Genomic DNA, 6,901 nt, shown 5'->3' with positions numbered 1-6,901 from the left:
GGTCATGCGACAGATTGGTGAAGACCCAGAAGTAGTTGCATTCAGGGCGCTATTGATGAGAATGAGAGATGGACAAGTTACCGAGATGGACTGGAGACTATTAATACAGCACTCCAGACCTAACGTTTCAATGGATCAATTTAGTGATGCTATTCGGCTGTACTTTGATAAAAAAAGTGTCGCTGAATATAATTATGAAAGTTGCTAGAGATTGGACAACCATTGGTCAAAATTCAAGCAAGGCATTCTGGTCGGGGTGCAAGTGCGGCAACCTCTGATGAAGGTGGTTTGGAAGCTGTTCTCTTTTTGTCAACCAAAGCAGAAGTGATGCTGACATGTAACCTTTGGGCAGAAGTTGGTCTTTGCAATGGCTCTTTTGGAACTATTGAGCAATTTTGGTTTTGGAGAATATGGGTCCACCAAATCTACCGATTGCAGTACTGGTTCATTTTCCGGCATATTCTGGCCCTGCATTTCTACAAGAATGTTCAAAGTGTATACCTGTGCCTCCAAGACTGTTTGAGTGGATGGCGGATGGAAAGTATTTGTCAAGACAACAATTGCCCTTGCGGCTGAGGTATGCAATGACGATACACAAGTCCCAAGGACAGACACTAACCAAGGCTGTTGTTGATTTAGGTAAAGGGGAGAGAGTTGCTGGCTGCACATTTGTGGCAACATCCAGGGTAAGATCAATTCATGATATTGTGTTTAAACCTGTGACATTTGATCGTCTGAAAGTCATTGGTAGGAATAAAAATTTGAAGAAGCGACAAGAAGCAGAACGACGACTTCGTGTGCTTGCAGAAAAGACTGAGCAGAGGCATAACATTGAAAATCGGTGGATGGATTGTGCTGTAAGTTTGTGTTGCTACATATATATTGTTCAATGATACTGGGCACCAATGTGCTTTCGAGGAAAGACTTGCCTGTTACTAGACACAATTTTGGAAATGAATTTGCTAAAAAATTGTTACAGACATTTCCTCTATTATTGTGTTTTTGAGGAGGGCAACTTATCATGTAAACATGTGTCATTGCCTGTTACTAGACATAATCTCACGTATTATGTTTTTGAGGGTGGCTGTTGACATGTACAGATATTTACATTATTAAAGTTTGTTCGTTTTACCAAAAAAGATTAGAACATCAATCAGGTAAGATACAATATAAACAATCAACCGTTTCAGTGTTCAAAACTCTTTACTTTATAATTAGTGTGTGTAGTAGTGTACGCGATTTACCTGGTGACTGAAAAAGAGTACACGCAAAATCCATGTAGAGCATAAATTTCAAAAAGCGTGCGAAAATATCCTCCTGTTTCTGTGGAACTGTTTGGACTGCGGTAAGTCATATTCATAATAAAAAACTTTATAAAATATTGAACATTTTGAAGTTCGCCCAATAAATTATACTAGATTTCAGGCTTGTTGACATTTTAATTTACAAATTTGAGGAGAAACATTTTTGGGGGAAACTGCAAAAACTTTTTTTAAGCATTTATAAATTTGTCGATTTTTGCAACGCTAATGGCTGAGGCGCTTTACCTTTAGGAAATAATGAAAATATTATATTTTTTCTTATATTTTAGATTAAAAGAAGTTTTGAAAAAAAGCTAAAACATGTAAGTTTGTTTATATTACAATATATATATTTTTTTCAAAACTAATATTTTGTATTTTATGATTTTTGAGCTTGCCTCAAGTTAAGTACCCTATATGATGCTAGTGACTTTTTTGCTCAATATATTTTTTATGTTGATGGCATATTTATATATACTGTAAAGATCTAAAGAAGACGAAGAAGTAAGATGCAAAATTATTTCATGACTTTTTTCATGATGTTGGTAGTGCAATTATTGTATTAATACATCTACTTTACCAACTATTTTAGTAGAGAATGAGGATGAACTCATACTTGGTATGTATATAGGCACATATTTATATACCTTTCACTCTGAATGTACAAATTAGCGACTGACTAAAACATCGTTGATCATTTCCAATGATCAAAAATCTAATTTAACAATTATTTGTTGGATTTTAGACATTGATAATGATAAATATGATTAAAAAAACTATTTGAAATATTATTTTTGTCACAGTTAGTTAATTTGTATGTCTTTTCACATAGCACTAAAAAGATAACACATGCAAATTTTCTTTCACTATAGAAATACTTGAAGCAGTCCCTGACCTGGCCGGCCAGGGGCCAGATTAACAACCCAGTAAGTTTCATGATTGATGTGACTTATTGATGCATACTTTTCCCTGCACAACTGAAATACTTTCATTTAATCTAGTGAATCCTCCACCTCAAGAAAGGCCTGGTATGCGCTTATTGAATATGCACAAAAATGATATGTTCTTTGAAATTTTGTATATACTGCCTATATTGTTTAACATTTATAAATGTATAGTGAAGCAATTGCATGATGATATATATTGAAATGAACTAACTTATATTTTCAATTCTCAAGCCTTGCAAGTTAATGCAAATTTTGATGGTATATATCAGCTACTTTGTTCAATATTATTTAGTTTATGTATTAATTAGTGATGATGATGCATGGTCAAGTTTTTTGTCAACAATTTAAAACTCTAAAATTAAAAAGGTTGCCTCCTATCATTACATGGATTTATGCAATATGTCACCAAATTTGTTTTATTTTTTTATTTTAGATAATGACCCACGCCCTGGGCGGTTTCGGGGGGCAGGCAGAGGTACTGTATGATTCATTATATCCACAACAATTGTTTCCAGTTTTTGTCATTGGATGCTACTCAAAAAATATCGCATTATGAGGATGCTCAATATGACATTTTGTCTTTTTAGTGTTACATGGACAAGTTAGAGGTTAGTAAAGTTCAATTGACAATGGTCATGCACCTCAAGAAAGGCCTGGTATGCTGATTGAATATGCACAAAAATGATATGTTCTTTGAAATTTTGTATATACTGCCTATATTGTTTAACATTTTATGATTAGAAAGGTATAGTAGAGCAATTGCATCTTGATATATATTGAAATGAACTAACTTATATTTTCAATTCTCAAGTTAATGCAAACCTTGACAGTATATATCAGCTACTTTGTTCTATATTACTAATTTTATGTATTAAGTGATGATGATGCATGTTCAAGTTTTTCGTCAACAATTTAAAACTCTAAAATTAAAAAGGTTGCCTCCTATCATTACATGGATTTATGCAATATGTCAACCAAATTTTTTTTATTTTTATTTTAGATAATGACCCACGCCCTGGGCGGTTTCGGGGGGCAGGCAGAGGTACTGTATGATTCATTATATCCACAACAATTGTTTCCAGTTTTTGTCATTGGATGCTACTCAAAAAGAATCGCATTATGAGGATGCTCAATATGACATTTTGTCTTTTTAGTGTTACATGGACAAGTTAGAGGTTAGTAAAGTTCAATTGACAATGGTCATGCACCTCAAGAAAGGCCTGGTATGCTGATTGAATATGCACAAAAATTATATGTTCTTTGAAATTTTGTATATACTGCCTATATTGTTTAACATTTTATGATTAGAAAGGTATAGTAGAGCAATTGCATCTTGATATATATTGAAATGAACTAACTTATATTTTCAATTCTCAAGTTAATGCAAACCTTGACAGTATATATCAGCTACTTTGTTCTATATTACTAATATTATGTATTAAGTGATGATGATGCATGTTCAAGTTTTTCGTCATCAATTTAAAACTCTTAAATTAAAAAGGTTGCCTCCTATCATTACATGGATTTATGCAATATGTCAACCAAGTTTGTTTTATTTTTTTATTTTAGATAATGACCCACACCCTGGGCAGTTTCGGGGGGCAGGCAGAGGTACTGTATGACTCATTATATCCACAACAATTGTTTCCGGTTTTTGTCATTGGATGCTACTCAACAAATATTGCATTGTCAGGATGCTCAATATGACATTTTGTCTTTTAGTGTTACATGGACAAATGAGAGGTTAGTAAAGTTTAATTTATAATGGTCATGCAGTTAACTCAACATTTTTGGTAGCCTGCAAACCAATTATTTCTTGATATCATTCCTTGATATTAGGGCGGTGTTACAAATGTGGCCTTTGCGGCCACCGAGCGGCGACATGCCGACACGTATGTATACAGTACCTTATGATTTGTCACGTAATGTGTAGTCAGTTGTTAGGTCACTGGTTTACAAACAATATAATCATGGCTTCAGGGCTATTCTTAGATAGTAGATGGTAGTATAGACGCAATATATGACAATAATGTTTTAGGCTATTTCTTAAATTTCTCCAACTGGTGACCCAACTGATTTTCCTGCAGTTCTATCACCAATTCACAGTTAACTCAAAGCTATGTAATAAATTTTTTATTTATAGGGGCTGTTTGTTGGTTATGTGGCGGAAGAGGCCACACGAAAGTCGTGTGTCCCCAGCGACAGGGGGCACAAAAAAATACACAGGGGGCAATAAAACCCACAATGCAGTTTACAAACTGCACGTTTGAGAAGTTCAATGCTTGATTTGCTTGAACTTCTCAAACGTGCAGATTAGGCTACGTTGACATACAGTCTAATTGAAATCTCCAGGTTGAATGTCTTGCCCGGTATACAAATGTTGAATAAGATTTAAAAAAACAATGAGCTATCAGTACATTAAAGATGAGAAATATTCTTTTAAACTAGCTGCTCATAAATCACTGTATGTCAATGTAGCTTCGTGTTGTTCTCACGTTATATTAGTCTTGTTTACACTACACTCGATTTATTAATGGCATGGCACACCTAAAATGGGTGCCCATTTCATCTGTGCTCGGCCTTTGCTTTCGTAGCCTGAACACTAATAGGGAGCTTTAGCAGTGACTACGAGTACGACTACAAGTACGAGATTCTTCATTCTCTCGCGTTGTTTGCTTACGCCATCAGCCAAAACTCATAGTCGTTGGGTTTTGAGTACGAAATTTATCAAAAAACTCGTACTCAAAAGCCCAACGACTACGAGTTTTGACTGATGGCGTAAGCAAACAACACACGAGAATGATGAATCTCGTAGTCGTACTCCTAGTCAGTGCTAAAGCTTCCTATTAAAATTGGGCACGGGTACCAATTTTAGCCGTGCCGATAAATTGACTGTAATGTAAATGGGGCTATTGTTATTGATTAAATTTTTAAATTGTTTTAAATTAATATGTAAATTTTTATTTTTATTATTCTGTAAATTTTGTATGATTGTGAATTTGTAACATAGTTTGTATTTATATCTTTTTTTAATTACATTTATTTTTGACCGATTTTTGGAAATTATGTTATCGCATTAAGAACTGGCGAGGGGTTACTGCATGCATGTATTTCTAGTTATTTATTACTTTTATAGTTGTTTTTATGTTTCATTAATTGATCAGTACATAAACAGGTGTTGAAAAGAACAATGACGGTTGCAGAGGAATCCACCTAAACAAATCAAACAAATGGGATGCCCCCACAGATGTTCTTCTTGTGATTAAAAGAGTTGAAGCCCTCAGCAAATGTCAGCGTACACCAAGGGCCTGTGAGAAAAGGAAACTGGAATACTGGGATCATGACCTGAAAGAAAAACGTGCAAAGCAGAAACAGCGCAAAATGCAAGACGCCAGTAGTTCTAATGCTTCAACACCAATTATTAATGTTGAAAACATATCAGCAGCAGAACTATGAGCAGGTCTAAAAACCTTTGCTGTTAGCACCCAGGTCAGAAAGCTGGAACGACTAAAGGAAATGTTCAAAGATGCATACTTATTGTAAAAATTCAATAAGAAAATATGTTCGAGATCATGTACAGTTGCCATACTAGGTTTGGCTGTGATTAGGTTAGACTGTTTTTACAAATAGATGCTGCATGTGAAATTGTAAATTTTATATTTATATCAACCGATATCAACACCTATGTACAGTGCAGCATTATATTATATGTTATCAATACCACAGGCTCGTTTAAGTCCATAAATAATAACTTTTCTACAGGCATCCGTGGTGCTGCAGTATTTGGCCTTGTTTGCATATCTTATGGCCAGATGTCCAACTGAGAACTGGTTTAATTTTGAGAGGAAGCTCGACTGCATGTCCCTGGCCATGTTCATTGCTTAAGTAATACCACCAATGTTCAGGAAGAGGCAATCTGGACATGTCTTAAACAAAATACAATCTGTACCCCTTGTGATTGGAGTCTCTACCTTTTCCACTTGTAATGAATTGCCAAATGTCTAGCTCTCCATATTAAAGTGCCTATATCAATAAATAACCTACTTAGATAGATTAGACGATTTTAAGAACATTTGCAATATATTTGATAAGACGAAAATTTGATCTTTATGTACTTTTCGGGCCTCAAAGTTGGCTTTTTTCGTGTTTGACCGTGAGGTGCTGTGAGTGGGAACTAGTTGCCTTTTTCACCGGAAGTGACGTACATTGGAGAACACGCTAATTTTGTAAACAAGAAACACGCTTTAAAATATAGAAATATTGCGGCAATAAAGTGGGAAATCTTGTAGTATATAAACCTTTTGGTTTGTTTTTCGCTAAAACGACCTCGTCAAGTTTTTCCGACAACTTAGACAGCCAACTTGATTCGGATGTTTAATTCATCCCGGATTATGTATTGCCAATATTGGAAGTTGAAGACGATGCGATACTGTTGCTTCGAGAGACAGTACCCCTACACATGACGGTTTATATCAACCTTACCAAGACAAACCGAGTGCTGACCGTGCCGAGTATAATGAAGACTAAAAGAGGGACGTGTACATGAAGAAAGAAGGCAGCTTCTTTAATTCGCAAAACGGCCGAACTATCCCAGTGTCAGATTGATAAACGAAATATACAAAGGCACTATATCATTACATATGAAGCACTACA

The sequence above is a fragment of the Dendronephthya gigantea genome, unplaced genomic scaffold, assembly GCF_004324835.1.
Source record: "Dendronephthya gigantea isolate DGI-Jeju-01 unplaced genomic scaffold, DenGig_1.0 000011F, whole genome shotgun sequence".
Taxonomy (NCBI): domain Eukaryota; kingdom Metazoa; phylum Cnidaria; class Anthozoa; order Malacalcyonacea; family Nephtheidae; genus Dendronephthya; species Dendronephthya gigantea.
This window is presented reverse-complemented; position numbering follows the sequence as displayed.